This window comes from Rosa rugosa, chromosome 5, assembly GCF_958449725.1.
Source record: "Rosa rugosa chromosome 5, drRosRugo1.1, whole genome shotgun sequence".
Taxonomy (NCBI): Eukaryota; Viridiplantae; Streptophyta; class Magnoliopsida; order Rosales; family Rosaceae; genus Rosa; species Rosa rugosa.
Genome location: NC_084824.1, coordinates 11,035,060 through 11,054,597, shown reverse-complemented (window position 1 = coordinate 11,054,597; position 19,538 = coordinate 11,035,060). Strand labels below are relative to the sequence as shown.

Here is a 19,538-nt window from a genome sequence, read left to right as displayed (position 1 = left end):
AATAATCAATATAATTCAAATGCAATGATCTTGATTAACAAATTTCATCCTAATATAAGAGTAGTATAAATCTTAAAATGGTTAATTGCAAAATGATTTACATTAGGTTTTATCGTAAAAATGAAAAAGGCAAAATGATTGGCAAGATATAATAGTTAGCTATGGAAGGTATGATGTTGTTTTTCTTGGCCAAGAAAGGGAAGTACTAAACCCCATGATGATTTTCCAAACTGAGGCATTTTATAAAGGGTCCTTGACCCAAAGCACCAAAATAACAAAAAATTATCCCACTTACCCCAGCAACAGATTTTTGTTCCCACACACACAATTTAACGCAAAATGACCATTTTACCCTCAACTCAATTAAATAACTACAACCACTGCCACTCAATATCAATCTCTTTCTGGTCCCGATCTCTCTCTCTCTCCCTCCTTCCCCACTTCCTACTGACCTCCGGCTCCGACGCACGAGCCAGGCCGTTTCCGGCTCCGACGCTCGACCCACGCAGCCTACCTCTCTCTTCCAGACTCCGGTGTCGAGGACCAACCCGTCGGTGCTGCGCATCTCCGGCGTCGATCCACTCCCCGATCTTCACCTTCACGCGACGTTGAGTTCTTGCCCAGATTCCGGCGTTCGATCCACTCCGCCATCTCCTTGGCCTCACCGAGTGTTCGATCCACTCCGCTGCGCGTCACCGACGTTCGATCCACTTTGCCGTTGCTCCGGTGTCGTATCCTCCAGTGCTAAATGCAGGCCGGTGGCAGAGGAGAAAGGAGAAAGATGATTTGGCCAATTTCGCAGCTCCGGTGCCCAAATTAGGACGTGGAGTGGAGGAGGAAGGCATCTGGGATGCTGACCCGTCGTGGCAGAAGTTGCCGCACCGGAGGATTAATTAGAGGTCACTAGTTCCTGGGTGCCCAGATTAGTTTATGGGTCCACAAATCAGTTTCTGGTTTATTTGTTTTTTTTTTTGGTAAAATAGAAAGAAAGAACAAAGAAAAAAAAGTTTTATTAGGGGTTAATAGACGTCTATTGGGGGCCAATAGACGTCTATTCGGGGCAATAGATGTTTTAAATTGATGTAATCTCTCGTTTTTTTTTCTTTAATCAAAGTTTTATTTCTGTAATTTTAAGAAGGTTAGTTCGCATTTCAGTAATCGAAAAGTCTATTGGGGGGGCAATATACGTCTATTGGGGGGCAATAGACGTTTTGAATTTATGTAATCTCCTTGTTTTTTTTCTTTAATCAAAGTTTTATTTGTGTTATTTTAAGAAGATTGGTTCCCATTTCGGTAATCAAGACGTCTATTGAGAGGCAATAGATGTCTATTGGGGGGCAATAGACCTTATTGCTCTTATATTGGGGGGCAATAGGCGTATATTGGGGGGCAGTAGACATCTATTAGGGGCAATACACTGCTGGGGCAATAGACGTCTATTGTGGGGCAATAGACGTCTATTGCTCCTCTATTGGGAGGCATTAGAGGTTTTTAAAAAAATCCGGTGGGCGGCAGCCGGTGACCGGATTCCGGCAAAAGTTGGTCAGAATCCGGCAAAGTTGGCCAGAATCCGGCGACCGGCTCCGGCGAAGTCTCCTATGGTTTCTCTCTCTTCCATTTTCTCTTTGTCTCTCTCTCTCTCTCTAAGTAATAAAGGGGTGAGGGGTAAAATGGTATTTTAAAAAAAATAAAAACAAAAAAAAAATCTTAATGGGGTATTAGGGAAGACTCCCTTAGAGTGTATTGGGTAAGAGAGAATTAAAAAAACTTAAGGGGTTAGTGGGAAAAAATCCCTAGAAATGGGATAAATTGACAAAAACCCTTTTATAAACAAGTTGGAGCAGTGAGGGTTCACAAATATCAATGAGTGTAGTAAGGGTCTTCTTAGAATTACTATTATAATCTACCCAATAGTGACTTATATAATTAGATTTATAATTATTGTCCAAAAAATTTAGGGTTTAAAACTTTTTTTTTTTTTTTGATCAGGTAGTTAGCTGTTAGTAACTCACACACCCATGCAGTGGTATCCCAGCGCCAGGACACCTACACCGACATTGCGGCGAAAGCCAGGCAAAGCCAGACTAATCAACTGCATTGCAGACGCACGAATCCAAAGGATTCCTCAAATCTGCTGGCCACGGGATGGAGCTGGGATTCGAACGCTAGACCTGGGGGTTCCAGACTAGGCCATTCGACCAACACACCACACCACGTGGTTTAGGGTTTAAAACTTGGATTTGCAATTTAACAAGACCATGCAATCATGCATCATCAATAAGAAAAAAAACAAAAAGAAAATTATACAAAATTTCAAGAATTGTAGTTTCGTACTAAAACTTTATAAACTACCCGAATTGTATATATGAATGTTAAGTGTCTATGTGGCATGTGTAAATCCTATTTGTTATATTAAGCATAGAAGTAGATTTGTAATTTAAAAGGTCATACCACAAAAAGAATAACCGTAAGGAAAAAAATGATAAAAATATCTTATCCTCAAAGTTTGTACCAAAATCAGTATCAAAACTTATTAGAACATGCACTCCCCTAATAGATCTGTCAAATGATCGTGTAAAGTCCCCCACACACTACAAGTATGTCTACAAGTCTACAACTATAAAAAAAAAAAAAAAATGCACTTATTATTGAATCAGACACCTAAATTGGCCAAGTTGTATTTTGCCAAAAAGAGATTAATCAATATCGGCTGCTTGTAGCAGATTTACCAGTATTGACGTGCTCTTAGGGCTTAGGCTACGTTTAGTTCACAGAAAGTAAATATCAGGAAATGAAATCCGGCGTTTGAGATACAAAAGGAAATGAAATACTTTCCTGAATAAAAGAAAAATAAGGGAGAAAGTGGTTTCTTCCAAACACTAAGGCCTCGTTTGTTTCGCGGATTTGAGGACTTGGCCACTTGGGAAAGGAAAGTTATTCATTTCCTTTGTTTGGTAACCACAAAGTCCGGAAATGCTTTCCTGACATAGAGGAAAGTTGGGGGTAAACTCATTCCACTCAAACTTCATGGGATTGAGTTTCCCATCCCATTTCCCAGCATTAATTGCTTGAGTACCCTTGGTAGTATTGAAAATTCATTCTAGGTTGTTTTTATTTTAAAATAGAAGATATTATTGAAACATTGATATATTTTTACTTTCATTTCCTGCACCAACCAAACAACGGAAGGGAAATCAAATGGTCTTTCCTGGATGTTTTCCCTGCTTTACCAAACACATGAAAGGAAATCTGACAGGAACTTTAGGGCACGTTTACTTACTTGGAAGGAAAGGGAATGATTACGGGGTAAAAACATTCATGCGTTTACTAACACATAAAGGAATCGGAATGATTCCGGGTAAAAGAATTCATGCGTTTACTAACACATGAAGGAATCGGAATGGATGTAGGTCTCACCTCCTTATCAGGAATCGATTCCTGAATACTCAGGAATTCGATTACGAAGGGGGGAGATGGGTTTAGGAATCATTCCTCCGGAATCAATACCGATTCCTTTCTTCTCCTATTCCACTTGTCTCCGATTCATGATTATTTTCCATTCCAAGTAAGTAAACGTGCCATTAGTTTCCCTTCCCCACGGGAAAGACAAGGGAATTGATTTCCCTTCCGTGAACCAAACGAGGCCTAAAGGAATCACTTTCCCTCATTTTTTCCTTGCATTTATTACTCACAAAACATTATTTTATTCCATTAATTACAAACTTTTTAAAAAATTTCCTAATGTTATCAAACATCGGAATTGAAAGTTCTTGGGAAATTTTATTTCCCTGCTCATGGAAAAGACAAAAGAATTATTTTCCATTCCGTGAATCAAACGAGACCTTATAGTATTTTGAACTTCCCAGAATTTACTAATCATAACCTACCAAAGCAACGACCTAATAACGAAATTAGGTACAGTAAATGTGTAGTAGAAATAGTTGCACATTGTATTAACTCATCATCTGTCTTAGGGTGTACATAATTGTTAGAAAATATGGACTTAACATTATCTGATTTACATCAAGAATAAAAACAAATTGATTTATCTTTACATAAATAACAAGAAGTATATAATCATAACTCTAATTCTGGTTATCTATTGAGGAGTATGTCTCTTGATAGAAGTAGGAAGCTCATTAGTAATTAACCTGTATTACATCAAGTGTTGGTGATAAATTCTAAGTCTCCTATCTCGATAAACATGAAGCAGTGTTGGACTCCTTATGGGATGAGTCTAACTCGTTTGTTTTGGCCAATATAAATAGGGAGCAAAGTCCCTGTATTCACCACCGAGTATGGCATATTGTTCAGCCCCATTCTGAAGCTTTTGGTGTTGACATATAGAAGACTTTCTTCTCGAGTTCTGCTGCTGCTATTCATTCTCGGTTCCAGTTGCTCAAGATGTCTAACCTTGGTCAAGTTGTTTCTGCAGGGATCCAGAACGTCAATGATGCAGGTGGAGTCCTAGTTCCACTAGGAAAGCTATTCTGCAGTTTATGTGTGAATGTTGTGCAGCTAGTTTGATTCATATTGTGTATGTGTTTTATGATATGATCTTGTGCTTGATGTGGTCCTTGTTGCATCATATAGATTTAACAATAATTACAGACAATTTTAATGTGGATCTTGCAGGGTCGTTGTAAAAAGATAGTGCAGAATTGTACTGGATAAGTTGTCCTCTCTATTATACAGACAGAGAAAGAACAAGATATTAATGATAAAACTGTGATGTAAACGAGGTGGTACAATTCAGGGACAAAGGAAACTTGCTGTTGGCTTAGCTTAGTTTTCTTTATGAACGACAAGCTTCCTCCGTTAAAAATGGTGGCTGTCTAAGTCTCTTTTTCTACTATGCTTTTCATTTTAACGCTGCAGGGTTAGGTATTGATCAACTTGGAAAAAAGTCCAAATGCTTGTGGCATGTGTATGAACATCGCCATCATTATATGCATCAATGTATTTGTCCCATCAAGGACATAAGTACCCACCTCATCAAGAGCTTTATTAATTTTTATTTTAATCTCATGAGTTTTGTTCGTATTAGTTGTTTCGGTGTGTGCGAGTGAATAACGTATTCTGATTTATTTATAACACTAACAAATTATTTTATACGTATCAATTAACAATCTTTAGTTAAAAACATGCATGAGAATGACATACGCATGTACGCTAATAGAAAATTAGACTATTCATTTGAATGTAGAGAAAACAAATTTCTTTTTAGTGCCGAATTTAAGAATTGATGAAGTTTTTTCTATTCGTATTCCAACACTAAACATCTCACATTCCTTATTCTAAGAAACTCAATATACAATACTAGTGATGTGTATGTAATATCCTTACTACGAGCAATCTGATGAAGAGTTCGAATATGTATGTACCATTTGAATCGCCTCTAAACAATATTTCATATCTCATATGATTTTGGTATGTTCCGCTCATATATAAATAATAATAGTCTCCATGCATCACCATTGAAAAAATTAAACCCTTTGATAATCCATACTATCTATTTGGAAGCTTCGATCGCCAAATTAAGACCAATTACTATAGATGGAGGGTGAGAGAGGGAGATAGATATATGATATAGAGCTTGAACTCTTGAAGAAGCTAGCTTAGCTAAGTTTGTCCAAAACCGAAAGCAAATAATAAAAATTAACATGAAAGGTAAACGACAGGACTAGTTTCACCAAAAACAAAATAATGAAACACACTTAGGTCCCTCTCACAAGCTCCATTTCACTCATTAACAAACAAACTAAGCGTCAGAGATTACGGCATCTCACCCAACCCCCAAGAAGAAGGAGAAGAACAACCATGCAGCTTTACGATTAAACGATGTCGTCAAGAGAGAGAGGGGGATCGGAGAATAATTTAAAGGGTTAAAGCTGGGAGTGAAGAGATGCTTCAAACTAATCATACACTTTAAACTTAATTATTAGTCTAATCAAGTGATTTAGGTGCAGTTACGTTACGTATTATATTAACTAGTTTCGTTCTTGCAAGCCATGTTAGGGTTACGAACTGCTGGCAGCCACCGAGGGCTTTACGATAGGGTTTGGTTTCGTGTGGCAGGCCGAGGACCATCGGATGTCACGGGTCGGATTCGGATCCAAGGAAGTAGGACATGTGATGAAGGTCTAAATTAATTATTTTCACTAATTTAGTTGAGTGGAGATGTGTCCACATGGTCGATGGTGGGAGTTTGCCAAATCCTTTTGCATTTCTTAACTATTTTCTTCAACATAATAACTCAACACTCGTCGGAGGGAGAATACTCACAAGAGAATTTGCAACTAAAAACAAAATCCATATGAAGAAGCATCATCTTGCTTGGTTGTCCGGTACTCTTTAAGAGAAAGTGTGGAAAAATTTTGCTTTCGCCTCTTTATAAATCTATTCATTGTTAAACATTTCGTGCCCATATATAAGTTTATTCCAGTTATCTACCATATATTTACAGTCATACAGTTAAAAAAAAAAAAACATAGATGAGAATATTGACCATTTCATTGGTTAACGTTTATCGATCAAACTTAAGCACGAACAATTGCCTTCATCAACCATCTCTAAATCCTCAATTATATTTGACATTATCGACAACATGGTAAATTTATCTTTTCGAACGTAACACTTAATTTATAGGGTTATTATCACAAATGGTACCTGAACTATACCTCAATCTTATCGATGGTACCTGAACTTCAATTTTGATCACAACCAGTACCCGAACTTTTTTATTTCATTTTAAATGGTACCTAGAGCCACCTCCGGTCACTATTCCGACTAAAAACGGCATGGGAGGCAATCATAGTGATGATTTTTGATGATTTCAAGGGTTGCAATCATATATAGTGATGATTTTTTGGTAATAGACTTGCCTTGAACTTGTTTTTTTTTTTTTTTTTTTTTTTTTTAGATTTGGCTTTTTTGGCCGGAATAGTTATCGAATGTGGCCTTAGGTACCATTTAAAATGAAATCGAAAAGTTCGGGTACTGGTTGTGATCAAAATTGAAGTTCAGGTACCATCGATAAGATTGAGGTATAGTTCAGGTACCATTTGTGATAATAACCCTAATTTATATTCATACATGGTATACATGCGTGCATATATATCAGTGTGCATCTGTGCACAGTCGTTTTACATGATGACTCATACGTATCCCCATAACTTCATCACTAAGAGTAGGCAATTACTCCGCTGATGAAGTTGGGAGACCATGTAAGAATCAAATGTGGACTTGTCACAAATTATCATAATGTATATGATCATATCAATCCTAGTTTAGTATGGATACAAACTGTAAATCAATACTAGTAACTTAATGAAGCAGTGTATCAATTCATTAAGGATAGTAATCCATTGCTTAGTCTAAAAGAAAGGCTACAAGATTGTGATACATTAGGATTCTAATTAGGAGACTTGTCCCTTAAGAATTACCTTAATGGAAGGAATCTAAGGATGAACTTGGTCCCTGTTACCACCACGTTTTGCATATTGTTCTGTCCATTGAGAAGCAAGTTGGTAAGTAACAGAAGGCCATCTTCAAGTGATCATTGTTGTGCAGCTGCATAGATGGAATACATGCCAGTAATTGTTGAAGGTAAGTCTTGATTCTTATGTGATTGTTGTCGAGCTTGTATGCATATGATCGTGAGCATGAATATGGTTTTACAATTGGTATCAGAGCATAGGCTCACAAATATGAATTTAGTTTTGCTTGACATGAAATTCGTTTTAGAGTTTTGCAAAAAAAAAAAAATATATATATATATATATATATATATATACGGAGCGGTTCCAAAGAGGACGTCCGCACTGTTGCTAAAGGGCGGACGTCGATGCAGCAGCTCGGCTCGGGGCGTGACGGAGCGGCGGAGCTTGCCGGACGGATGCCAGGGGTCGGACGGACAGGTCTGCAGTGGGTGGAGTCGTCGGCGACGTGGTTGCAGCCTTGCCCAGAAACCTGCAACTCCGACCTCCTCCGACCTCGAACGCTGCCCAGAACCGTCCGCCAAGCCTCCGGCCTCAGTCCGCCAAGCCCCGAGCCGCCGTCGCCGCCTGGAACACCGCCGCTGCGTCGCCGTCCGCACTTTAGCAAAGTGCGGACGTCCGCTTCAGAACCCACCTGTATATATATATATATATATATATATATATATATATATATATATATATATATATATATATTCTTTACGGGTTAACAGGCTGAAACAACTCTAGGCCCAGTCACAGCACGCGGATATCCAAGCCCAAACCCGACCAAAACAAGAAGAACAGGTGACCGTTGTATCACAACGGTCAGTTTTGATCAAGACGAAGGTCTGGGACTGGATTCGGAAACGCGTGAGATGTTTTCATCTCGGGAGGGGATTCAAAACCCCGATTGTTGTGAATCAAGAAGCCAATGGAGTCGATTGCTGCATCTGGTTATCAAATTCACGCTTCCGCTGAGATTTTTAGCAGCAAATTGGGGAAAAAGCAAAATCAGGTTTTTCTGAGAAATTGTTTTCGATAAGTATGACAATTGAGTTTTTTGATTGTGCTCAAGAACCCTAGTTGCATTCCCGGCGTGCGTTAGGCTAGAGTAGATGGTGATCGGATGAAATTTACAATTTCTTGATTGTTTTGTGGTTTCTTGGAATCGAAACAATTGTGTGTATATGTGTTTTGATATGCATGATGATTTGGATGTTGTTTTCAACATGATGTTGTATCTGTGGTCGAGTGACAATGTATAAAGAATCAAAATCTCCCAAAAGTTTTACACATTGTTGATTTTAACAGATGCAAGAGCTTATTTTCTTACAAGGAAAATTTTATCTAGACGTTGGAATAGTTAAAAGCTCATGAGTTTTGTGTTTTTCTGTTGGCATAAGTGAACATGGTGCATAAAGCATTCTTCACTGATGTTGGCAGAAAACATGTGGTATAACAAAACTAAAATTGTGTCTTGTGTTTTAAGACTATGCTTTTGTTTTATCTTCCAAAGAAGTGGTCAAGTATGGTCTTAGAATGCAAGACAGCAGTATGCATGCATAATGGAAATATATTTAGATACTTGGAAATTTTCTTCTGTCTAAAGATGTGGATAAATTTCTTTGGATAACATATTTTGATTAAGCATGACATATTGATAAAGAATTTCGGAATATTATGCTTCTGCTCAAAAGTGATGCTTATGTTGTTCTATGTATGGACTGACATGAATGCAAGTATGGATTGATTAAGTTTTTTGTATGATCTTGTTTTTGAACTGTTCTTGTTTTGGTTGTTTAAAGTTCATAAAAGACACAGAAAACTTAAAGATATTCTCTTTACAAATTAAGAACTCACATGAATTTTGTTTTGCTCCTTAGGTAACTCCAACATGAATTTGAACAGTGTCTTGATGCTAATTGGAACCAATTATAGAGCTTGGCTAGACTCAGTAGAGAACTACATGGGAATGCATGAAAATATAGATTTTTGCTTTACTGAAGATAAGCCTGCAGAGTTGAATGAAAAGAGCACCAAGAAAGAAACTGATCTTTATAAGAAGTGGCATAGATCCAATAGGATGGCTAAGAACCTCATTCGTACCTCCATGTCTAAGACTGTCAGGGGAAGCATAGAAGAGCCTGAGCTAGCATCAGATTTTTTGGAACTCATAGCTGCTAAGTTTAAAGAAAGTGAAAAAGCAGAAGCAGGTAGGCTAACCAAGGAGTTTCATGATTTGAAGTACATGCGTTCAGGGGGAGTTAGAGAGCATATCATGAAGATGATCAATATAAATGGCAGACTCAGGGAGCTCATGATGGGAGTTAGGGATGAACACGTAGTGCATTATGCACTGCATTCCCTACCTAATAGTTTTAGTCATCTTAGAACCAGTTACAATTCTCAAAAGGGAAACTGGACTCTAGATGAACTTATATATCCATCTGTGTGGATGAGGAAGCTAGGATCAAGGAAGAAAAAGAACATGCTACAGCCATAAATCTCATAGAGAAGCCTAAAAAGAAAAAGCCACATAACAAGTTGAAGCCTACCAAAGCCATAACTAAGAGTTCAATAGCTGCAGTGACCAAGGAAAACAGGCCATTTAGGTTCAAGTGCTACTTTTGAAAAAGAGTAGGACACATGAAAAAGGACTGCATTGGCTACAAGAATTGGTTAGCCAAAAAGGGTAAGATTTTTTCTAATACAGTTTTTTCTTTAGAAATTAATCTTATAAATGTTGAACCACAGTCTTGGTGGATAGATTCAGGCTCACCTATTCATATAACTAATTCTTTGCAGGGATTCATAAGGAGGAGAATCCCAGAAGGTGATGAAATGAACCTGTGTGTAGGAAATGGCATGAGAGAGGCAGTCAAGGCTATTGGCACCTTAAAGCTCGATCTAGGATTAGGAAAATTGTTAGTTCTGGACAATGTTTTTTATGTACCTTCCATGAGAAGGAATTTGGTTTCAGTTTCTCTTTTAGTCAAATCTGGTTGTAGACTTGTTATTGATAGTAATGGAATTCTTATTTCTAAAAAATTTGTTCAAATTGGTTCTGGTGTTATTATGAATGACTATTTACAGTTAAATTGTTCAATGGCTCAACAAGAAATTTTACTTGTTGAAAATAACACAAACAATACTAGCACTTTAATAGGTGTTAAAAGAACCAAACTAAATGAAAAGTATGCATTTTTGTGGCATAGAAGACTCGGCCATGTTTCAAAAGAGAGAGTGAAAATTTTGGTGAAAAACAAAATCCTAAATGAACTTGATTTTTCTGATCTAACAGACTGTGTGGAATGCTTTAAGGGAAAAATAACCAATACAAGGAAGAAGACTGCATATAGAAGCCAGAAATTGCTGGAACTTATACACACTGATATATGTGGTCCATTTAGGCATCAAACTATCTGTGGGAATGTGTATTTTATCACATTCGTTGATGATTTTTCTAGATACAGTTATGTTTATCTACTCTCAGAAAAGGCACAAGCATTGAAAGCCTTTCAAATCTTTAAGTCTGAGGTAGAAAATCAACTAGAAAAGAAAATCATAACAGTGAGATAATATAGAGGTGGTGAGTTCTATGGCAAGTACACTGAATCCGGCCAACAAAAGGGTCCATTTGCCTTGTTTTTGCAAGACAATGGAATTAAAGCACGATACACAACACCCTATAATCCACAACAGAATGGTGTTGCAGAAAGAAAGAATAGGACTCTTTTGAACATGGTTAGATGGTTAGATGCATGATGTGTACAACTGGTTTGCCTAAATTCTTGTGGGGTGAGGCTTTTGTTGAGTCACAATTACTTATGCAATTGTGCCCCATAATTATGAAAATTGATTTGTCTTCCATGCTATTTTACCCTTTTTAATCCATTTCCTTTTATTTGTAGGAAACCTTGCATTGAGAATAAAATGACTATATGAGGCTTGAAATGCGGAGATTTGAAGCTAGGGGAAGAAGATACGGAGATTGGAAGAAAATTGCAAATCGACTTTTCCGGCCATTTTTCCGGTGAACTTTTCCGGCGACTTTTCTGGCAAACTTTTCCGGCGAACTGCCACTCATGGAGGGTCCTTTCTCCAACAAAGGAGGACCATGGTTGTGAGAATCTCCCATCACTTGAAATTCAAATATCTCCCTACACCTTGTCCTTTTGTCACCTTGCTAATTTGGGACCATTTGGGGGACAATGGTGTAAGAGCATCTCTTGCACACTTTGGGACCAAAGAGGACACACATAGCTGATCAAAGGGAGGCCAAAGACCAATTATTCAGCATTCTTGACTCCATTCAATCATCTTCATCCTATCCAAGATCAATTTTTCTCTCTAGAGAAGACACCACCATTTACACCACTAAAACCATCATTTCCACCACTACAACCTCCATTTTCCTCTACTACAACCTCCATTTCCTCCACCACTCAACACCAAAACTCACCTTAGAGATCCCAAATTTCACTATTCTTACCAATATCAAGAGCTTGGAGCAAGGAGAAGGAGGTGACTACCACCACATCATGTTCTTAGAGACTCATCTCCACCACCTCTTCCGGCATCATCAATAGTCACCCTTTACTCTCTATCTCTTTATATATTTGATGTTTAATAGAATGTTGAAGCTTGTGTATCTAGCTATGTGTGAGTAGTGAACTAGTTGGGGCTAGGGTTGAAAGCCCTAGCCAAACTTGCTTGTATTGATGCTTTTGTTTATAAATGGATGCAAATTCATGTTGTCATTCTCACATGCTAAGTCAATAGTTGAATGCATTACTTAGACCTAATCAATTTGAGTTATGTGTTTGCCATGACATGAAGTTTTTCCTAGAGATTGATTACCTTTAGGCAAAAATGGAGCATGAAAGCACATCATGTGTGCATGTGAGGGTAGTGAGCTAAAATCACCTAGAGATAGGATTGGTTTGCTTGCTTGGTTACCTAAACTCTAAGCTTTATGCATTTAGGGGCAAAGGATTGAGACCTATCCGGTAATTGAATTTGTCTCTAGGTAGTTAGCTCTAGACTTATCCGGTTAGAGTTAATAAAATGAAAGGGGTTTAAACCTTAGTAGTCCTATCCGGATGCTAAGAGGGTAGTTGGACAATTAGCTTTGCATCATTCATATTCAATTGCTTTAATGCTTGCAAGGGAGGCAAAAGGTGAAACCCGATGCCCTAACTCCCATCCATTTGATAACAACTTATTTAGTTTAGCTTAGATTATATTACTTGCTGTCATTGTTTCAATTTGAATAGAAACCAATCTCAAAATCAAATCTCTACACACCATTTTGCACATACTCACCATGAACTTTGGTTCACTTGTGAGCCTTGGTTTGTGATTGTACATTTGCATATTCTTCTAGTTTTTCCTTAGGTTTTCCCTAGCTAGGAAATGATTTACCAATCCTCGTGGGTTCGACATCCTTACTTAATCCCCTATTCTATAACTTGTACCTCTTGCACTTGAGGATGGCTTCAATGCTAAGAGCTTTAAAGACTGCAAATTATATTTGCAACAGGACACCTAGCAAAGCTATAGAAAAGACTGCTTTTGAGCTTTGGTGTGGCAGGAAACCTAGTCTTCATCACTGCCATGTTTGGGGATGTCATGCAGAAGCTAGGATTTATAATCCAAGCTTGAATAAACTTGACCCCAAAACTATTAGTTGCTATTTTATAGGTTATCCAGATAAATCTAAAGGCTATAAATTATATTCTGCTCATCATTCACCTAGAATTTTTGAAACACATCAAGTAAAGTTTCTAAGTGAAAAAGTTCACAATACAAACTTTGAGGATTTAACCTCAGATTTTGAGGAAATTGTGTCAGATGAAAATATAAGTGTGGCATTGCCTTTAGAACAAGAACCATTAGCAACATAAACTGTTACAGAAAACCAAGAAGTACATGATCAAGTAACTGTACCTGGTCAAGTAACTGATCAAGTAACTATACCTGGTCAAGTAACTGATCAAGTACCTGAACCAATCCCTGATGAAGAACCTCCAGTAGCTAAACCTAATCACTACAAAAAAGAATTCAATTGGCTTCACTAATTTGCGTCGGCGTTTAATTGCCGTCGCCAAAGCTTACTCTTTCGCGACAGAAAAATTTTACCGTCGCAATTGTATAGAGATTTTGCGACGGTATTAATTGTCGTCGCCCCTAGTGGTCGCCAACCACTATGAGTTTACTTCGGCAAGCATTAGCCGTCGCAAGTTTTTAACAGTTTGCTACTGCAAAACACTTGGCGTCGCTTTAGGGTGGTTTTAACAATATCTGAACGATTCTATCTCTTTGATTAAAAGAAAACATCTTTTCTTTCTCTGCTCTGCTCTCTTTCTTCTTTGACCCCATGACTCCATCTCGATCCGACACTGATGAATACTTTCAGATTTCCTCCTCTCTCCATGACTGCCTTAAGCTATTTTCCTCTCTAGATCTGCCAAATTCGTAGCAGAATGTAACCGACTAATTGCTTCGATTTCGGTCCTGTCGAGTTTACCAGGCTATCTACAAACCAATCGTTCCTCACAAGATCCTTCCTCTGGGTGAGAAACAAAAGGAAAAGGTCAGTACTATGTACATCTGTATGTCAGAGTTCCTCTCAAGATCCTTCCTCTGTTATCCTCTTCTTTAGTCTTTATGATTCTCCTATTTCTTGGAAATTTGACTAAGGGTTTAGAGAAATCTAAATTGGGGATTTTTTAATTTTTTTTTATGAATTGTTTTAAGATTGAATCAGAATCTTTTATGAAAACTTTCAATCTCAAATACAGCCCCGAAACGGGAATATGAATTTTTCTGATAAGGCATTGGATTGACTATATATATATATCTATGTTTTTCATATTTATATCATATCTGCCGGATTGCTTACGGGGTTGAGGTACTTTGATGACAACATCAATACTCAATAGGTTGGTGAAAGAGAGTATTGGCGTTGATCCAGAACATCTTTTTGGGAACAAGCAGAGCATCGTGTTAATGTCTAAAAGTTCGGCGGTAGCTGAACCTTTGTTAACGCTGATCCGGTGGACGGATCGATACTTGTGACGTTCTCAAAGCCTCCGCTACCTGTCAAGTAAAATACAAAGGGCGTCAGAGGGAGACCGCGTTGGGCGGTCTTCAACTCTCCGATGCCTAAGTTAGTCAATGTATTTATGTTGACAAAGTAACAGTAGGTAAGTATTGAATGCGTAATTAATGAGGAGAGAGGAGAGAACCTTTTATAGGTGAGGAAGAGGTTGATCTTCTCTTTGTTTTCGATGTGGGACTGATGTGCTTCAGTCCCCAGCTCTGGGAGCTTCTGATGCTACCTTGGCGCGGCACGTGGCGGCGCGTTGGCGGTGATCTGGGGGTGATCCGCCGCCGAGGTTGTAGCCCGCCTGGCGGTGTGTTTGCATGTCATTCCTTTGGTTGGAATTAGTACCTTTGGCGGTCGAATGAGCGTGGCCCATTATAGCTAATTATGCTTGCAAATGTACATGTATGTACACATCGTAAGGTATTGCAAAATTTAGCAGTTCAAACAACTTGGATTGGTTATTGTTTTTTGTCTTATTAGATCTCTTGTTTGTTTTTCTTTACTTTTGAATTACATTAGTTATTGATTGTAGGAATAGGGTGGAGATGTTATACAGTGAAGTCTGGCATTAGTATCATCCGTGAAACCATCGATATCTGGACTTTGCCTTATTATTTTTCTTTACATAAGAAGACCAAGATCTTCAAAAGAAAAAAAATATATTAAAAAAAAGGACCGAGATTCACTTTAGTACTTTGTTATCACTGAACGTTGTATACAAATCTGAAATGAGTTTAATTGTTCTATTTTTTTTTTCTCTTTATTTGGTCTACTGCAGATTAAGAGTGGAAGTTAGTTTGTTCTGTTTGGTTCAACTCCAAAAAGAAAATAATCAGGTATATATTCTCTTTATTTTTGTTTTTCTTTCTTTATTTTTCTTTACCTATTTTCATTTCTTCTTAGGTTCTGTTAAATCTCATTGTGCACACTTTGCATAACAATATATTGTTTTCCATTTCTGGGTTTTTTTATTTCGTGTTATTATAACAGTTTGCTTACATCTACCAAAGAATAAATGTGTGTTGTTCTTACGAAGATCTTTGATGTGCTTTTAGTGGTGAATGATATTGATTATCTATCATGAAGACTATTAGTTCTTGCTTTCATTATATGGATTTAAATTTGGTATTGAAAGTTATAATCTTTGAAAGGTACCGGTATTGAATATGCTTTGTTGGATTAGGCACTGAATTTATGCTGTAGACTTATTTGGGTTGGAATAAGCCAAGGCTTGAGTAGTAAAGCTAATTGTTTGTAATGCTGTAGGACACCTTGACCATTTTAGAAAATACTGAAATTGTGTTGTTGGGAGATCTCTTCGGATCGGAGTTAAGATCAGGAAAGGGTTAGAAAATGAAATTCTGACAATACAGTTCTTAATTACAAGATATTTGTTGATGAATATTTGTCAACTTCATAGTAAATTATTAAACTTGTGCTAGATCCGTGAAAAATGGTAATAATGGTTGGATATAGTATTCCAATTATACATGCGAGCTTCCCATACGAAATTTTAAAGGTTTGTCCTTTTTACAAATTGTAGTTTAATTATAGTTCTTGAACTAATTTAATCAGACATTTACAGATGTGAAGCATCATTGTATTTAAACAAGTTGTATCTCCACCTATTTATTATATGTTCTTTCTAGTATTTGTTCATTGCTCTCTTTTGTTTGTCATTTTCATGGAGAAGACACTTGAGAAATATCAATGATTGAAAGAGCTACGAGCTCCCTTTGTAACTTCGTTTAAGATATTTAGTTTTTTTTTTCTTTTGGGATTTACTCCTGCCAATATATGTTAGTTCATAATGGTTTACATAGAGTTGATTTTGTAGTTGCTGTTAAGTATGGGATTGTAGATCCAAGTACTACATCAATTATGGGATTTGTTTGTTACAGAAACCCAGAGGAGATCCTATGGGGTCAGTTTGGTGCCGATATTGTTGTGGAGTCTACTGGAGTGTTCACTGACAAGGACAAAGCTGCTGCGCACTGAAAGGTCAGCTCAGTTTACAATTTTGTTTAATTTGATTGCAGAATGATTTGTTGGTCCTGTGTTTTGGTATATGCATGAATTTGACTGTGTTTCTAGGATTGGATCCTTCACAATTGATATTTTTGTTGTCAGGGTTATTTGAGTGATATGATTTTTAAGTAATGCTAATAGGACTAGTACTCCATTTAGACTTGAATCGTATGTATTTGTTAATCATTTGCATGGTTCTGTATTATATTGAAATAAGTGACAGCCACATATTTCAGGTTTGTAGTCTTTCTCCAGTCTTCAAACTAGAATGAAGTTGCTAATATCTGTTCAGTTTCTGTTTTGCTACACGTTTTGATAGTATATCAGTTATGGATGAATCTTTAGCCCATTGGTTCTACAAAGTAAGATTGGCGATTGGTCAAAGTGTACTCAAACATGAGTTATTAATTTCTTTGTAGCTTTGGTTTGTAAATTACTAACTTATTTTCTTTTTGAAAACCAGTGAGGCAGACAATGGGATTAAGAAACCAGAATTTTCAAGGAATCCTAGATATCATCCATATGGATGAAGTATATCCTGCAAAAGAATCTTGGTCCAGAATGCTATTTGGAAAGGAAAATGTCAAGGTACATATTTTTACGCATGTTATCTTGGTCTATAGGACCAACAATGTGTCAATTTCCACACTTCACATTAGTTCTTTGTCCTTTGTATGAAGAATCATTGATCCCCTTTTACATTGTGTGATGTGTATGAAACTTTCTCTACTAGGAGGGGTTGTAATGTAAATTTGTTTTGGGCTCAACTTTGCATTCCACGTAATTTTTCCATTGCAAAAGCAAGTAGTGACATGAACCTAAAATTCCAGCCGAAACTTTTTAGAGGTACTGCTAAATTACTAGGAACCAATAGTCTTGAGAAAAAGAATGCACAGGAAGGCCATTTTATATGTACAAGTACGTCTTCAATTATTGTGGTCATTGGATTTTCCTTTACCCCCCCCCCCATTTGTTAGTTCAAGGAAGGGATATCAGTTTTTCTAGGCCGAAAGAGTTTAAGGAAAATTGTACAAGTTACAAGTGTTCAAAAATTTAAAACATAGATATAGAAGACCAGCAGTGTCTATTGTAAAGTTTAAGGACAAGGATGTCACTGGGAAGAGGATTCAAGGGGTATGTTGTGTTTCATAGTTTCATAGATTGTCTCAATTTCATATCCCTGGTTTTCCTGTTCAATTTCACATCAAACCTACTTGCTTTGGGACTGTGCCACCTTGCGACCGTTGCTCTTCTGATCTGCTGCTTACCTTTTTTATTGTGTAGTGAATGTTCAAGTTTATGGTTTGGAATGAAAAGACCTGAAACCATGATTCCTTTTTTTTTTATTACTATTGTATGTAGTTCCAATCAAAATAAACGACCACATTCTCACAGAGCCTATTTTTTTATTTTGCTATTTGGGTTTGATGTGATACTTAGTCTGCATTGCTTGTTTGGCTGGTGTTAGCAACTAAAAAAATTAGGAAACATCATTTGATTACTGTTTGGCAGCTGAGGGTGCTGTGATCATTTGCTTCACTTCTGATATGAACTCTCTACTTTTTTCTATCTGTTTGCGAGTAAATGTGTGATCTTGCTTTATCTGGAAAGTTGTTATTGTAGCTCAGCTGAGTTCTAATTTACGATTAATATTTCCTTTCTGATGTTGGTTCAGAGGCTAAAGAGTTTTCAATAATATGGTTGAATTCGTTATCTGATTTACATTTTTCAACTTTCTCAGGGAAAGGATATCCTGGAAATCAACCATCCCGAAAGTCCTTTCGGCACAAAGACCAGAGTGATATGAAATTTTAGTAAATTTAGGTTCTGTATAAAATTTAAGAAAATCAAACAGAAACTGGCAGCATCGCATTGCCGAGCAGCCTAGTTTTAGCTGAGGTTTAAATATTAGCGCATTTTTGTATCTGTATAATCATACCTCAAATATAATCTATCCAAGCTTTGTATTTCAAATTTAATTATCGTTTGAGACTTTGTTGGCTCTGTACTTATAGATTATCTTGTTTGCATAATTAAGTAATTAAACAGAATGTCAATTGTATGAGTTTTGTAACAAAAAAAAAAAAAGATTTTTTTTTATTAATAATTCATATTTTGCGACGGCATTTTTTCCGTCGCAAAAATTCAGCTGCGGTAGATGGCGTCGCTATTGACCTTTTGCGATGGCGTAGTTGCCGTCGTCAAACCTCAAGCTACGGCGTAATTGCCGTCGCAAATAGCAATGGCGACGCCCTCAACGACAACGGCAAAATTGCCGTCGCCTAGCCGTCGCCATTGGTCTTTTGCGACGGCAATTTGACTTTCCGCGACGGCATTGCGCCGTGGCTATTTGAATTCTTTTTTGTAGTGAATCCTGAAAATCCTCAGCCTAGAAGATCACAGAGAGCAAGAAAACAATCTTATGGGGGGGAAGACACTGACTACATTGTTTATCTGCAAGAAGCACAAATTGAAATGGACTGTGCAGAGGAAAATGATCCAGCTACATTCAACCAGGCCATTGAAAGTAGTGAATCTCATCAATGGCAGCTGGCAATGGAAGCAAAAATTGAATCCATGAGCCAAAATGCAGTTTGGAAATTAGTTGAACCTGACCCTAATCAGAAACCTATAGGTTGTAAATGGGTTTTCAAAACCAAAAGAGATGCAAATGGCAATGTAGAGAGACATAAAGCAAGATTATTTGCCAAAGGTTTCACACAGAAGGAGGACATCGACTTTACTGAGACTTTTTCTCCAGTTTCTACAAAAGACTCGTTTAGGATAATCATGGCTTTAGTTGCTCATTTTGATATGGAGCTGCACCAGATGGATGTTAAAACAACTTTTTTGAATGGTGAACTAGATGAAGTGATTTATATGAAGCAGCCAGAAGGTTTTGTACAAGCTGGAAGTGA

General features: G+C 37.4%; 1 long non-coding RNA gene across 2 annotated transcripts; it reads left to right on the top strand.

Moving 5' to 3' along the window:
- Positions 1–13,628: 13,628 nt before the first annotated feature.
- LOC133710499 (uncharacterized) lies at positions 13,629–18,610 on the top strand. 2 transcript variants are annotated; one of them, XR_009846716.1, is made up of 4 exons: positions 13,629–14,076; positions 16,494–16,593; positions 17,084–17,208; positions 18,362–18,609. It is a non-coding gene; the product is annotated as an uncharacterized LOC133710499 (long non-coding RNA). The 2 variants fall into 2 exon arrangements; XR_009846717.1 differs by lacking the exon at positions 13,629–14,076 and adding an exon at positions 15,010–15,428 and having other exon boundaries at positions 18,362–18,610.
- The last annotated feature ends 928 nt before the right edge of the window (positions 18,611–19,538 follow it).